The sequence below is a fragment of the Gavia stellata genome, chromosome 1 (genome assembly GCF_030936135.1).
Source record: "Gavia stellata isolate bGavSte3 chromosome 1, bGavSte3.hap2, whole genome shotgun sequence".
NCBI classification, from domain to species: Eukaryota; Metazoa; Chordata; class Aves; order Gaviiformes; family Gaviidae; genus Gavia; species Gavia stellata.
The window spans coordinates 93,904,475-93,919,494 of record NC_082594.1 but is presented as its reverse complement, the minus strand read 5'-3'; positions in this window follow the sequence as shown (position 1 = coordinate 93,919,494).

Sequence of the window (15,020 nt, the reverse complement as noted above, 5' to 3'; positions counted from 1 at the left end):
TCTTCCAGCCGTTCTTACCTATTCTGCTTTCCTAAGTCTCCAGGCTCTGGGACAGCACATCAGCACGCTCATCCCTGGTATGAAGGAAGTTTGGTTAGAAGGCAGAGTAAATGTAGGCAAGGCAATAGCAATAAAGACTTGGAAAACAAATTGCTTTGCCACAGAGCAATCCTGCACTGCAGCTGTCTGTTAAACAAATTCCCTTCCTCCCTCCCCACTCTACAAGACCACATGCCTTACTAATAGAGAGAAGTTAATCATCAGATATGAAATTTGCCTCTCTTGATAAGGAGATTTAGAGGCGAGAGCATGATGTAATAAGAACATGTTTTGTAGACAGGCAAACAACTAGATGACTGCAACATCACACTGAAAAGATCCTCCATACCTACTGTTTTTCCACTCTAAAAAATACAGCGGCAACCCGGAATTCACATGGAACTTTGGTTAAATAAGCATTTCTCCATCCCAAAAGAACTTAAGATTTCAACTACCATGAAATCCATGAAAGTCAAAACGTGCAGATAAGTATTTCTTAAGGATAAACATAGTGCTGAAGACAGCTTAGAAATGTCAATGTGTTAAATTACTTCAAATGTTTAAACACATTGATATTGTCTGGAAATCATACCCATGCCTCCAGCCTTACAAACCACCTTCCTCAAACCTTATTGAGATCTGAGAACAGCAACTGTCATTGTAACTCTCACCTCCCAGAGCTTCACTATAATCACTTAGATGCAAAACAGAAGCACAGAAATCCCTGGATCTAATTGCATTTGGGAAATAGCTTATATTAGAGATACACAGAAAAGCATATAGCCAAAGGCTAACCATCAATATCATCGAGCCCCTTTTACATCAAGGAACTTGGGGGAGTAAAGGGAAGGAAAGAGAGTATATGGAGAGTGTGCTCTCAGGGATGACACAGCTTTCCTGATTATATGCCTAATAGAGGCAATAACGGTTCATTATGATCACCTGTTCCAGCCTCCCCCACGTGTTGCCCATAAGATTTTCCCTTACTAAGTCCTGTTAAAAATAGACCTGCCTTTAGAAAAAGCATCCTTGGTTTAAAGCTTTTTTAAGAATTTATTAGTCTAATGAGTGCTGTTACTTTAAAAAACTACACCTCCTGTCTACTCTCAGGATGTCCAACTTCAAATTTCCAACGTGGGATGTTGTTAAAGCTTTTCTGTGTTAAGAGCCCATCATTCCTCACCTTGGCATTTCGAGGCAACGATTCAATCACTTCTTTCATTCTTTTGGATCCTCAAGACAACATATGCTCTGAGAGGCTGTACAGCAAGGGGCTTTTAAATATTTTATATAATGCGGTGAGCCGCACCTTGCACACAAATCTCTCACCTGAAGTGCATACAGCAAAACAATAACACTTGTGCACCTCACAGGTGATTTTCCCACCTGCTCTTCTATCTTTTCACATTTACATAGAGGGCTACTCCCTGGCTGACTGCCCATCAACCCTCCCAAGGCTTTCCAAAAATCACTAACTCCAGGGTGCAGAATCCCCAACTAACTGTTCCCTGTGGTACAGCTCCACACTTGGTATGCTGAAATACATATTGGCTAGCTGGACTCACTACCTACCAAGTAACCCAAACTACTTTATATAAGTGGTTCTCAGTCTCCATCATTTAGTCCTTTCTTTGTATAGTCCTATAATAAAATTTAAGTTATACATTATTGTATTTAATAATAAATAAGCTATATTTTTAAAGCAAAATCCTGGAAGAAAAATTTAGGCAGCACACGACAAGAGTTGATCCTCACCTGAGCGCCACAGAGCCACTCACCTGCTCGGTGAGGAAGAGGACAATTAAGCGCCCGTTCCTTATCATCCCTCCCACTGAACAAGAACCACAAAGGGCATCACTGACGGGCAAGATCCACCACCTTCCATTCTCGTAGTAACGTATGGTAGAAAGCATTCAGAAATAAACCCCAACCGAGCACGCAAGCGCCTCCCGCCAGGTTATTAACGCCCGAAGCGCCCGCTCTCGGCGGGGGGAGCCGCGCTAGCGCAGCCCCGCTCCGGGGAAGGGCGCCGGCGGGAGCCGCAGCCCCGCGGCCGGACAAGCCCAGCGCGGCGCCCCGCTGGCGGCACTCGCTCTCCGCGGGACCGCGCCGCAGGCTCCCTCCTCCTCCGCTCCCTCCAGTCCTTCTCACGGGAAAAAAGATAGCCGAAACAGTTGCTATTAAGAAAGGGGACTTACCAGGAACCTCGGCCGGAGAAGAAAAATACACACAAGCAGCAGCATCCCCGCCGCCGCGGCAGCTGAGGGCTGCGGATGCCAACTCCGCAGCTCGATGGAGCGGGGAGCTGAAGTCCCGCCGCCGCCGGGCGCAGCTCCTGGCTCAGGCACGGAGCGCACACACCTCACCGAGCACGCACAGACCCACGCTCGGCACACACGGAGGGTACGGGCAGACTCGCACTGACGCCCGCAGGTGCAGCCCTGCGGCAGCCAGCCTCGCCCCTTCCCCGCCCGCAGCACCGCTCTCCTCCCGCAGCCAAGGGCTCCCACTGGGCTCGGGGAGGGCTGGAGCCGCCCGGGGGTGGCTCACCGCCCAGCCGTCCCCGCCGGGAGCGAACCCGCCTCCACCGCCCCGCGGGCGTCGCCCCGTACCTCTCCGGCTGCTGCTGGCCGAGCCCCGCCACCGCTCCCCAGCGGCCGCCCTCCGGCAGCGCCGTGCCGCCCGCCCGCCCGCCGCCGCCCCGCAGCGCCCCTCGCCGGCGGGAAGGGGCCGGGCCGGGGCTGCGGGGCGGGAGCCGGGGCCGCCGCCGTCCCGCGCTGGGGGGGGCGGGGCGGAGCAGCCGGCGGAGCGGGGGCGCCTCCGCGGCTGCCCCTCTCCCCCCGCTCCCCCTTCGCGCACAGGGGTGCGGGTCTGCCCGTCTGGGGGCCCCGCCGTGGGGTACCACCCGCCGCCCCGTGAGGGAGCCCGGCGGGGCCCCCGCCGCCAATGCAGGTCTCCCCTTCCGACCGGGCTGGGGAAGGGTGCGCGTCCCGCGGGCGGGGGCGCAGCGCTCCCCGTTAGTGTCATCTCCTCGTTTTCAGCGGTGTTGTGGTCGCGTGGAGCTAGCAGCTCAGGAGGCGAGTCAGTGATTTCTCAGAATGGGCTTGGAAGGGGAAAAAAAGGTATTTACTTTACAGTTTTATGATTTTTTTCAACCATTAGGCAACAGTAGCTGTATGTGTTCTGTGCACTGGGTGAAGGAAGCATCAAAGGGTGAAACAGTATGTAAAAGCGTATAATAAAAGGCACTTGTCCCAGCTGTCCTCCCTACAGCTATATACAATAGTTCTTAAGCTTTATGATCATCACTTTTAGTGGTTCAAGTGAGCTAGTTTTATCAAACAGCTACAAGTATTACAGAAGATTCCAAATTTCCAAAGTAACCAAGCAAAACAGCATCTTGATTCATCCGGATGAACGGAATGATTGATTCGCCCTCATCAGCATCCTCGGGCACTTGAAGAGCTCACATGGCAGGCATCTAAGAAAGACAAGGAAACTGATTTAGCACTTATGTCTATTTCCTAACATGCTGAAGTATGGTTTGGAAACTGGTGCAGTAAACAGGTAGACCACATGAAAATACTTATGAGCAGATCTTTTTCACAGCTGTAACTGACTTTAAAACTGATCTAATTTGTATCACTTTCAAAAAATTCCAATGCATGCAACCAAAATCGCCTGCTCGGCTTTCACACATTAAAATTTTAGCATAAAAATGGCAGTTTATGCACAATAGCAATGTAACATTACTTGTTACCTTCAAACTACTAGTGTTGCATTTTTAAGAAACTACAGTGCTCGTAAGATTGCAACTGATGCATACATTGGGAAGTTTATAGTTAGGAGGTGCAATGCTCACTTGGTTAGTATATAAATGCAACCACTTTGAAAGCTGATTTGAGTTTGCTACATGTTACACTCACAACATCATTCTTTGATTTGTTCAGGAAAAGCTGTTGAAGGGAACTGCTCTAAATTAAAACGCTCTGGTATGTCATTTGTCTGTAATTACCAGACTAACAGATTAGTCTTTATAACAGTGTGAATCATAATCAGAAAAGATGCACAGGTGAATATATTCTGTAATGCATTCTTTAATTTTAAGTATTAAAACTACAGCTTCAGATTTATGTGGTTTATTACAGTTTCATCTTATAAATGTGGGGGGGGGGGGGGGGCGCGCTGGTGAAAGGAAGAGCTAACATCTCTTTGCACAGCAGCCTGAGAGCTCAGATACGGCGTTACCAACCAGGATACCTGAGTACAAGGAGAATTTCTCAGAAACATCACAAACCTCCTGTGTTTCTGTTGGGATAGAAAGCAGCTGTTCTCAAGGACTGGAGGACCATGTTATTTCGGTAGCACCGCCCCATGCCAGTCCACATTAATTAAGCACCCTTTGTGATCCATAACAGACCACATGAACCAAGGGCTTTATAGATTGGGATTACAGAAATCTCTGGCCTTTTTAAAAGAAAGGTAAAGTAGTCTTGCTATTATTTCATTGGCGACTTTGATCTCCGTAGGTAACACTTGCATCATTGTAAAGAATTACCCCACTGTGGTCCCAGGCTGCAGCTTTATTGGAAACGACTCATAGTGCTAATGGCCCTTTTCCAGAGTGCTATGGCAACTCTCTTGTCCTCTGGGGCAGAGGTTTTCCAGCAGGTTTTCTTCTCTGGGTACACAACCGCTAGCTCCAAGCACCAGAAATCAAGGAACTCAAACATTTATTGATGTCCTGGTTCACACAGCCACATCATCTTCCAAACAGAAGAACTTGCACGAATTGCACAGAGTTCAGTTCAGTAACGTTAATGAACAAAGCTTAGTTTGCTTTCATTTCAGGTACAGAGCGCTCTGCAAGCTTTTATTTCTCCTCACCTTAATCTAACGTATCAGTAATCTATCAGTAAATATCAGAAAAGTAGCCTATTGATGCAATTTGCTAAACCAAAAGGTTTTGAGAAGGAAACCATGTGGCATGAAATAGAAGAGATTTTTGTAATAAACAGCCATAGCTGTTAAGAGTGAGAGCTGCTGAGGGATAACTATTTACATTTCACTCCTAAATAACACAGGTGCTAGGAGCAGAATTTGAGAACAAAAATTTAAAAGAAAGCTTTGTCAAGGAAGCTGAGATACACAAGTTCTCATCATCCAGTTGAGCACTCCCTGGGCTATTTTCCAAAAGTATAATTGCAGCCGTAATGAAGAGAGTGGAGTGTGCCTTTTACTAACTTTCATTGCTCAAGGTTTTGAGCTGTTGCTTGGTGGGGGTCTTCATTAAAAAAACAGAGACTTCAGCAATGCCTTCCATCGGTCAGAAAGTTATGGAAGCTACTTCAATAGAAGTGTCCTATTTCTGTGTATTTTTTTCAGTGGTTTGAGATCTTGTATATTCTGCATTTTAAATGAAGAACTTCTTGGCATTTCTGTAAAAAGGCTCCCTGTTCAAATTTTAATGTGGCTTGTGATACTGATGTGCTCTCCACTGCCAGTTAAAAGGGGAAAAATGTCAAATTTATGTTTTGAAAAAAATGCCTGTTTTGATGCACTAATGAATAACAAGGCAAAATAACATGCCATGAAGAAACACAGTAACTGCTGCAGAAGCAATAGCACATTATGTTTTTTTAAACCATTCATTAGCTCGTTCAGCATTCCTTCTTGAAAGCAGATTTATTCAATCAATGTTACTATGCCTGCTGTTTTAATTTTATTAAGACATATTTCATTTCATTTGAGACTGTTCCTTCATAATTCCTGCTTGATGAGTGCCTGTACCAGAAATAGTGTGGCCAGCAGGAGTAGGGAGGTGATCGTGCCCCTGTACTCGGCGCTGGTGAGGCCGCACCTCGAATGCTGCGTTCAGTTTTGGGCCCCTCACTACAAGAAGGACATTGAGGTGCTGGAGCGTATCCAGAGAAGGGCGACGAAGCTGGTGAAGGGACTGGAGCACAAGTCTTATGAGGAGTGGCTGAGGGAGCTGGGGTTGTTCAGTCTGGAGAAGGGGAGGCTGAGGGGAGACCTCATCACTCTCTACAATTACCTGAAAGGGGGCTGCAGAGAGGTGGGTGTTGGTCTCTTCTCCCAAGTGACTAGTGACAGGACAAGAAGAAACGGCCTCAAGTTGTGCCAGGGGAGGTTCAGGCTGGATATTAGGAAAAATTTCTTTCCTGAGAGAGTGGTGAAGCCCTGGAACAGGCTGCCCAGGGAAGTAGTGGAGTCACCCTCTCTGGAGGTGTTCAAGGAACGTGTGGACGTGGCATTGTGGGACATGGTTTAGTGGGCATGGTGGTGTTGGGTTGATGGTTGGACTTGATGATCTTACAGGTCTTTTCCAACCTTAGTAATTCTGTGATTCTGTGACATATGGGGTTTGTTGGAATTCGACAAAACCCTGTCAGCTATGGTTTTTTTCAGTGTGCGTCATAACTGTTCATGAGATCAGCACAACCAAGTAGCCATGGGATCAGGACCCACCTGCTTTTATTAGGACTTGGATTTTGTGTTTGTAACAATAGTATTGGGCTGAAAGTCAGAGGTTCTTGTCCCTGAGCTTACTTGCCCCATCATTTTGACTTACGTGACATGAAGAGGTTCTTTTATTACAAAGCCAAGAAACTTACTTCTGAGAGAAGAGTAGTATTTTTCAAGCTTCATTCCAGTTATTCACTGTCATCTTAGCCCTCTCTTCCTCTCCATACTGAACAGATGTTGTCAAAAGCAGGATGCGGATACAGAAAATGCACTTCTTCACAAGAAGAATGAAGCCTTCTCTTGTACGAGAGGGCAACATTTTGAAAAGGCAATTATTTAAGGTTTTTCTTAATGTTAGTTACTACATGAACAGGAAAATTATATGTCACAGGCTTAGAAACAAAAAAGAGGGAACCGATGTCATTAGCTGTTATGAGACAAGGCCATTTCTGTTTCAGCCAGTGAAAAGATGTAGAAAAGCAGGTATTTATAAAAAGCTTTTCAGGGTAATTACAGTGCCTCCTGCTCTTTTTAAAGGAGAAGTTAAAAGTGGACTTACAGATATACCAAATGCAGCAACACATTTGTACTTTTCTTTCTCACATCATAAAATGAAGAATCAATTTATTTGTTCCCGCTTTTCTTTAGTACATCTAAAAGAAAAAGAATAAGAGAATGCACTTATTGGCATCTCATCATGCTATGTTAAGCCAATATTTGAATTACTGCCTAGAATTAACTCATGGAAGCTACGGGAATGCTCTTACAGTCCCCATTACTGTGTGTACTGTTTACTTGGATAATTATTTTGGTGTCAGCTATGGCATTCTTTGCACAAGCAAGAACTATGCAAAGTAAGTAAGAGCAGTAGAATGAAATGCTGCATAAAGAAATGTTCAGTTAACATCCAGGTACACTGTGTTCCACAGCAGGACATTGAGAAGTGTTCCTTGAGGCAACCCTGAAGGAACCATTAAAAGAACTTGAACAAGTATGATGCACCTGCAAAGCACAAACTGGGAGCACAACATATAATTTCATCCTAAATGTACCGAGGTACTTTTTAAAATTACCGTTTTACTCCAAAATATCTAGCTACAGCTCTATCAATTAGCAAATCCATCAGTAAAATACCTGTATTTTTCACAAATGTTTTATTGCAAAGAATTCTAATGGCCTCTACAAAATACAGAAACATTTAATGAAACCAGTTGATTTCTTTTATATAAAATTTGTGACGTTCATCAAGAAGAGAGCTCAAGCCACCTAAATGTTAGTGATCTTCTAATTGTCAGTTGACAAGATTTAGGACTTTTTAGAAGATGCAGAGGAAAAAACCAAAAACATCCCTAAAATTGCACACAATAGAGAATGAGCAGAAACAATCTTCTCCTAGCTCATTAATTATTCTCACATTTAACCTCAACATTTTTGCTGGAGATGTGAAGAGTTATGCCATTTCTTCTAACAAAACCTGCCTAAAACTCTACAAGATTACTATAGTTACTTCGGCTCAAAATGCATACACCTTATGACCCTTAGAGCCTGTCAATAATATGTGGCTTGCAAAAATTTCTAGGGTTTCAGGCAAAACCCTTCCTTCTCCTCTGTTTGCTGTTACTGAACTACTCTAGGGTCAAGATATTTCACCAATGTCTTTGCATCATCTTGACTCACTGTACCACTTTGATATATGCCAACCAGAAAACGGGTCGATAAAACTACAGGGTTCATGCACTAGTTTAACATAGTGTACTAACTCATTGATCCTCAAATTTTTCTTTCATCTATGGAAGTATTCTGCTGCAAGTAAAGATATTTGTTAATACCAACACCAATCATTTAAAGCAGGCTTTATATGCCAATGCTTTCCATTCTGGTCAGAAACTGAAAGGACATTTTAGTTCAAATAAATTGGTTCAACTTGTCCTTGACAAGAAAAACTGCTTAGGAAGCAAGAAGCTGCATTCTGCATTTGAAACAGGGTTTGGAAAAATAACTAAGGCGGCAAAGATGTATCTTCACAGCGAAAGACACTTCCATTTATTTTATAAAATAATTCTTCACCCTTTGGAAAACTCAATGACACGGCAAGAGTCACTAATTTGTCATTCTTTTGTTTGCATTACGTTTTGCTCAAAGCACTTGTTCACAGTTGTAGCCTTATGAGGTAATTTTTGCTAAGAGAAAAGTTGTCATCTTGAATAAAGTGTTTCTTCAACATGGTTTAAGTGACTTACAAACACAGCCTAACTGTGCTGTCTTAAGCACTTTAGAAAGATAATACTTTCTACAGGCACTTTTCTATGCAGACGTCCAGTTTTTTCTTTGTAGAAAGCATGTTTTCCAAAGTAAGCTCTGCTTCTTAGAGTCCTTAGGGCACAATCACATCTCTTTGCTGGCTGTCCCTCCCTTAGCACATGAAGACAACTGCTAGTCCCTATATTTCCAGTTCAGAGAAGCCCTTTAGTCCAAAAAATTAGTTACTTTCATGCTTTTCTGTGGTATGTTGCACAGTACTCTGGACAACGGTTTTTATTGTTTTGTCCTGAATGACAAAAAGTGATGTTCAATGACTCTTGCCTCTTAGCTGGAATAATTGTTCATTGCCTTAAACCAGGCCTGTGACAGACAAGAATCATTAAGATTTCTTGCTGCCTAACAGTAGCTCCTATTACTGGTATAGATAGACAATTACTATATAAAAAAGAGTATTAAAAAGAAAGATATCTTTCAATACCTGGGGAAAATGAGCTCATGTTTGGTTAAAAGGCTACATTTCTCTAATAACCCACAGGCACTGAATGATGAAACCCGCTATTTACTACTTTTTTCTCTATTCCTCAATGGTGTTCTGCCCTCTCCCTTGCTCTGCTGCCTGTCTGTCCTCTTAACAAGCCAGTGCAGAAAACTAGCAGAAAGTTACTCAGTTTTTATTGCTGCTGATTTAGTGAGCCACATTCCCAGGGTGAGGAGTCAGTGGAGGACCGGAGCCTCTGCCAGGGAGCGCAGGGTTGTGCTGCTGAGGAAGGAAATTGAGGGGAGAGGGGCTGGCCCACTCCATATGCTGGCACTGAGCCTTCACATCAGCTCAGCTGTCTTGTGGTGTTTCCTCAGCCTTCAAAATAGTATGTGTTTGGGTTTTTTCCAAACAACAAGAAAAAAATAAGATCACCAAAATGTAAATGCATCCATGTAACAGTCTTGCCAGTTTTTCATTTAACATCTAGTGGTATGGCATTTCACATGAGCTGTATTAAGAACAATGTCAGGAATGCATCCCAGTCCTGTAATGGTTATTTTCACCTCAGTAAAGCAAATAATAGCTTAAAAGGTAATTGCTCTGGTCATGGTAAAGAACCATGTTTCATTTAACTTTCATGCAATTACGGTCTTGCATTCAAGAAAAGGATAGCAGTGTGCCTGCTTTTAGCACCTGATACTGCAGCATTTCTAAGTTATAAAAGACTGAGATTAAGAGGTTTTTATGCAGAGTACACATAACAAAATTCATAGATGTTTTTAAACAAATACTTTTTAAAACAGTTCTTATTTTTACTTAAATGTTTATACATCATAAAACCTGTCGTCTTCAAGCATGCATGTTGTAGGAGTTTTTGGACACAAGCTCTCATAATTTATAATCTTACAGAAGCATTTTGATGACTGCTTGAGTAACATTTAAAACAACACCATATTCCATGCATTCTAAGATATTATTTAATATCATTTAACAAGACCAAATGAAGAGTTGGAAACATGTGACCAGGCAGCCGTGGTACACTCTGATGTTTACCCAATAAGCTCACTGAAGGTCATTTTCTTTACCACACATTACCAAATCTTGACAAATAAAACATTTGTCTCAAAAGTCATTGAAATTTGTGAGCCTTCATAATGATATGAACAGCGTCACTAAGACTTTATTTCTGGTTCTTTGACTTCGAAGGTTACCCACACACCTAAGTAAACCAAATAGCAATTGAGAATTTCAATACAGGGATCACATACTGTTCATGAACCATCTGTGGTGAATTTTGATTTGTAGGAAGAAGTCATTCAATGCATTTTGGACAAATAGATCTGGAACCATTCTAAACTGGACCCAGCCAATTTCTGGTATAAAAAAAAATCCTCATGCAATTTATTTGCTTTAAGGTATTTATTTTAAAATTCTGATCACTAGCAATTCCCACTGAATTGCCTTGCACATTGTTTTGCTAAACAATGTTTTGGAAAAGTAAAATATAAACTATAATGCTCGTTTGATCTACCTGGGACACCAAGTAATTTCCACTCACACACACAATTATATATTGAATTTCTAAATCCAGAGTTACAGCTATAATTGGTCCAAAAGATGTTAATACAGAATAATGCTTTATAATAGATGTTAAAAATTAGTAATACATCCTACATACAGTGTGCATTGCCATTGACCAATTAGATATATCCTCATTTCCTTATCTTACTGGAACAAAGGCATCATTTTCAGAACAAGGGAAAAAAGACACAGGATGGAGAATGCCTAGTCATATCATCTGTGCTAGGTTTTTGCTTCAGCATTCTGCTCTTTAGCTGTTCTGGCTGTTTCTGTTTTGTATTTATCAAATCGTGGTAAAAATGACTGAAGTGGAACAAATGATAAACAGCGCATGCATCTTCCTCTCATGCTTTAAAAAAGTTGGTATCTGAAGGCCTTTAAGTAATACCTTCCATCCTCCTGCCTTTTTTGTGTCTCTAATTGCCGAGTATTACCGAATAAAACCGTGCTGACAGTTATTCTGTAACACTTAGAGAGGGCAGCTAGCAGTTTGCTTTCAGATGTATGCAGGGAGCCCTGACCGCCGCACTCTGTGGGTGGTAGGTGTGCTGGGCTCACCCTGTCTGGCTGCCAGACCCCCAGCCAGCCGCTCCATCACTCCCCCTCCTCAGGGCAGGGAGGGAAAATAATACAGAAAAGCTTGTGGGGCAGGATAAAGACAAGGCGATCATTCAGTAACTACTGTCACGGGCCAAACAGACTTGACTTGGAGAAAAATAGTTTTATCTATTGACAGTTACAAATACAGTAGAATGGTGAGAAACAAGGACGAAACTAATAAGACTTCCCCCCCGCCCCCTCTTCTTCCCAGGGTCAACTTCACTCCTTCATTCCCAACCGTCAGGGTATAACCTTATGACGGCATTCATGCCATCAGAGTATGCAGGGATGAAATGAGGAAAGCCAAGGCCTCCTTGGAATTAAACTTTGCAAGGGATGTCAAGGTCAACAGGAAGGGTTTCTTCAAGTACATCAGAGGCAAAAGGAAAACTAGAGAAAATGTGGGCCCACTGTTGAACGAGACCGGTGCCATGGTGACAGACGATGCAGAGAAGGTGGAGTTCCTAAATGCCTTCTTTGCTTCAGTCTTTACTGCTCCGGCCAGCCCTCAGGAGTCCCAGACTTTGGAGGTAACAGAGAAAGTCTGGAAGAAGGAAGACTTTCCCTTGGTTGAGGAGGATCAAGTTAGAGACCAATTAAGTAAACTGGACAGCCACAAGTCCATGGGTCCTGATGGGATGCACCCGCCAGTGCTGAAGGAGCTGGCAGAAGTCATTGCTGGGCCACTCTCCATCATCTTTGAAAGATCCTGGAGAACAGGCGAGGTGCCTGAGGACTGGAGGAAAGCCAATGTCACTCCAGTCTTCAAAAAGGGCAAGAAGGAAGTCCCAGGAAACTACAGGCCAGTCAGCCTCACCTCCATCCCTGGAAAGATGATGGAACAGCTCGTTCTGGGCATCATCTCAAAGCACCTGGAGGAAAAGAAGGTTATCACAAGTAATCAACATGGATTCACCAAGAGGAAGACACACCTGACCAGTCTGATAGCCTTCTACAATAGCATGACTGGATGGATAGATGAGGGGAGGGCAGTAGATGTTGTCGACCTTGACTTCAGCAAGGCTTTCGACACTGTCTCCCACATCATCCTTATAGGCAAGCTTAGGAAGTGTGGGTTAGATGAATGGACAGTGGGGTGGATTGAAAACTGGCTGATAGATAGAGCTCAGAGGGTTGTGATTAGTGGCATGGAGTCTAGTTGGAGGTCTGTAACAAGTGGTGTTCCCCAGGGGTCAGTACTGGGTCCAGTCCTCTTCCATATATTCATCAATGACCTGGATGAAGGGATAGAGGTTGCCCTCAGCAAGTTTGCTGATGACACAAAACTGGGAGGAGTGGTGGACACACTGGAAGGTTGCACTGCCATCCAGCGTGACCTGGACAGGCTGGAGAGTTGGGGAGAGAGGAACCTTATGAAATTCAACAAAGGCAAGTGTAGGGTACTGCATGTGAGGCGGAATAACCTCATGCATCAGTACGGGTTAGGGGCTGACCTGCTGGAGAGCAGCTCTGTGGAAAGGGACCTGGGAGTCCTGGTGGACAACAGGATGACCATGAGGCAGCAATGTGCCCTTGTGGCCAAGAAGGCCAACGGCATCCTGGGGTGTATCAAGAAAAGCATGGCAAGCAGGTCGAGGGAGGTTATCCTCCCCCTCTACTCTGCCCTGCTGAGGCTGCATCTGGAGTATTGTGTCCAGTTCTGGGCTCCCCGGTTCAAGAAGGACAGGGAGCTGCTGGAGAGGGTCCAGCAAAGGGCTACAAAGATGATTAGGGGACTGGACCATCTTTCTTAGGAGGAAAGGCTGAGGGACTTGGGTCTTTTTAGTCTGGAGAAGAGAAGACTGAGGGGGGATCTTATTAATGCTTATAAATACTTCAGGGGTGGGTGCCAGGAGGATGAGGCCAGTCTTTTTTTAGTGGTGCCCAGTGACAGGACGAGAGGCAACGGGCACAAACTTGGTCATAGGAAGTTCCATCTAAACATGAGGAGGAACTTCTTGATTTGAGGGTGGCAGAGCACTGGAACAAGCTGCCCAGAGAGGTTGTGGAGTCTCCTTCTCTGGAGATATTCAAAACTCACCTGGATGCATTCCTGTGCAATCTGCTGTAGGTGAACCTGCCCTGGCAGAGGGGTTGGACTAGATGATCTCCAGAGGTCCCTTCCAACTCCTATCATTCTGTGATTCTGTAATTCTAACTCTTCTACCTCCTCCCTGCCAAGCGGTGCAGAGGGATGGGGAATGGGGGCTATGGTCAGCCTGTAACACCTCCTCTCTGCCACTCCTTCCTCCTCACACTTTTCCCCTCCTCCAGTGTGGCGTCCGTCCAATGGGATACAGTCTTTCACAAAATGCTCCAGTGTGGGTCCTTCCCATGGGCTGCAGTTCCTCAAGAACTGCTCCAGCATGGGTCCTTTCCATGGGGTGCAGTCCTTCAGGAACAGACTGCTCCAGTGTGGGCTCCCCTTCCACGGGCCACAGCTCCTGCCAGGAGCCTGCTCTTGCATGGGCTCTCCAAGGGCTGCAGCTCCCTTCAGGGCACATCCACCTGCTCTGGGATGGGGTCCTCCATGGGCTGCAGTGTGGATATCTGCTCTGGCGTGATCCTCCATGGGCTGCAGGTGTCAACCTGCTTCACCATGGTCTTCTTTCTCTACGGGCTGCAGGGGAATCTCTGCTCTGGCAGCTGGAGCACCTCCTCGTCCTCCTTCTTCACTGACCTTGGTGTCTGCAGGGCTGTTTCTCACATTTTTTCGCACTCTTCTCTCTCACAGCTGCTGCACAGTGGTTTTTTACCCTTTCTTAAACACATTATCACAGAGGCACCACCAGCTTGGCTGATGGGCCCAGCTTTGGGCAGCGGTGGATCCATTTTGGAGCCAGCTGTAACCAGCTGTATCTTGCACAGGGGCAGCTCCTGGTGTCTTCTCAGAGAGGCCACCCCTGCAGCCCCCAGCCCGCTGCCAGCACCTTGCCATGTAAATGCAGTACAGAAGGTTTGTGCCATTATTTGGGACCTCTATGACAGCACAGAAGGAAACAAAAAGGGAAGTCAGCCCCCTGTGTTAAGCCATAGCTCTCTCCAGGTGTGGGAAAACAGTGGAAGACTGGCGGGGAGGATTGTAAACACGCTCAAGTGACTTGCAGCTGGGGTGTCAAAAAACACTTATATCATACTAATTGTTGTTTAGCTTTCTGTGTTGGACAAGCAGAACATCTGTGTTTAGATAACATAGGCCTGTGATAGACTTAAAGGCACCCTAACAAACATGCTTGAGATTCCTGCCCTGCTGCAGGAAAGATCAAAGCACAGTGGTAAACTACGCCTGCGCAAATCCCTGACATACAGGGGAAAACAGCAGGTTCGGTGATCCTCTAGCATGGACCAAGCTCCGCAGTGCCTGCGTCCCCGCTTATATGCCTCTGCCCGGGTATGGCGAGGTAATGAAAATAAATTCACTCTTTGCATTTCATCCATGGTTTTGTGGTTGTTCCTGGCTCACGCACTAGGTAAGAGTTTGCCTATTTCCTAAAAACAGCAAAGAGAGAACTGTTCTCAAGGACCACCCACTGATACCATCATCAAGCCTAAAACCCCTTATTTCTTCCTT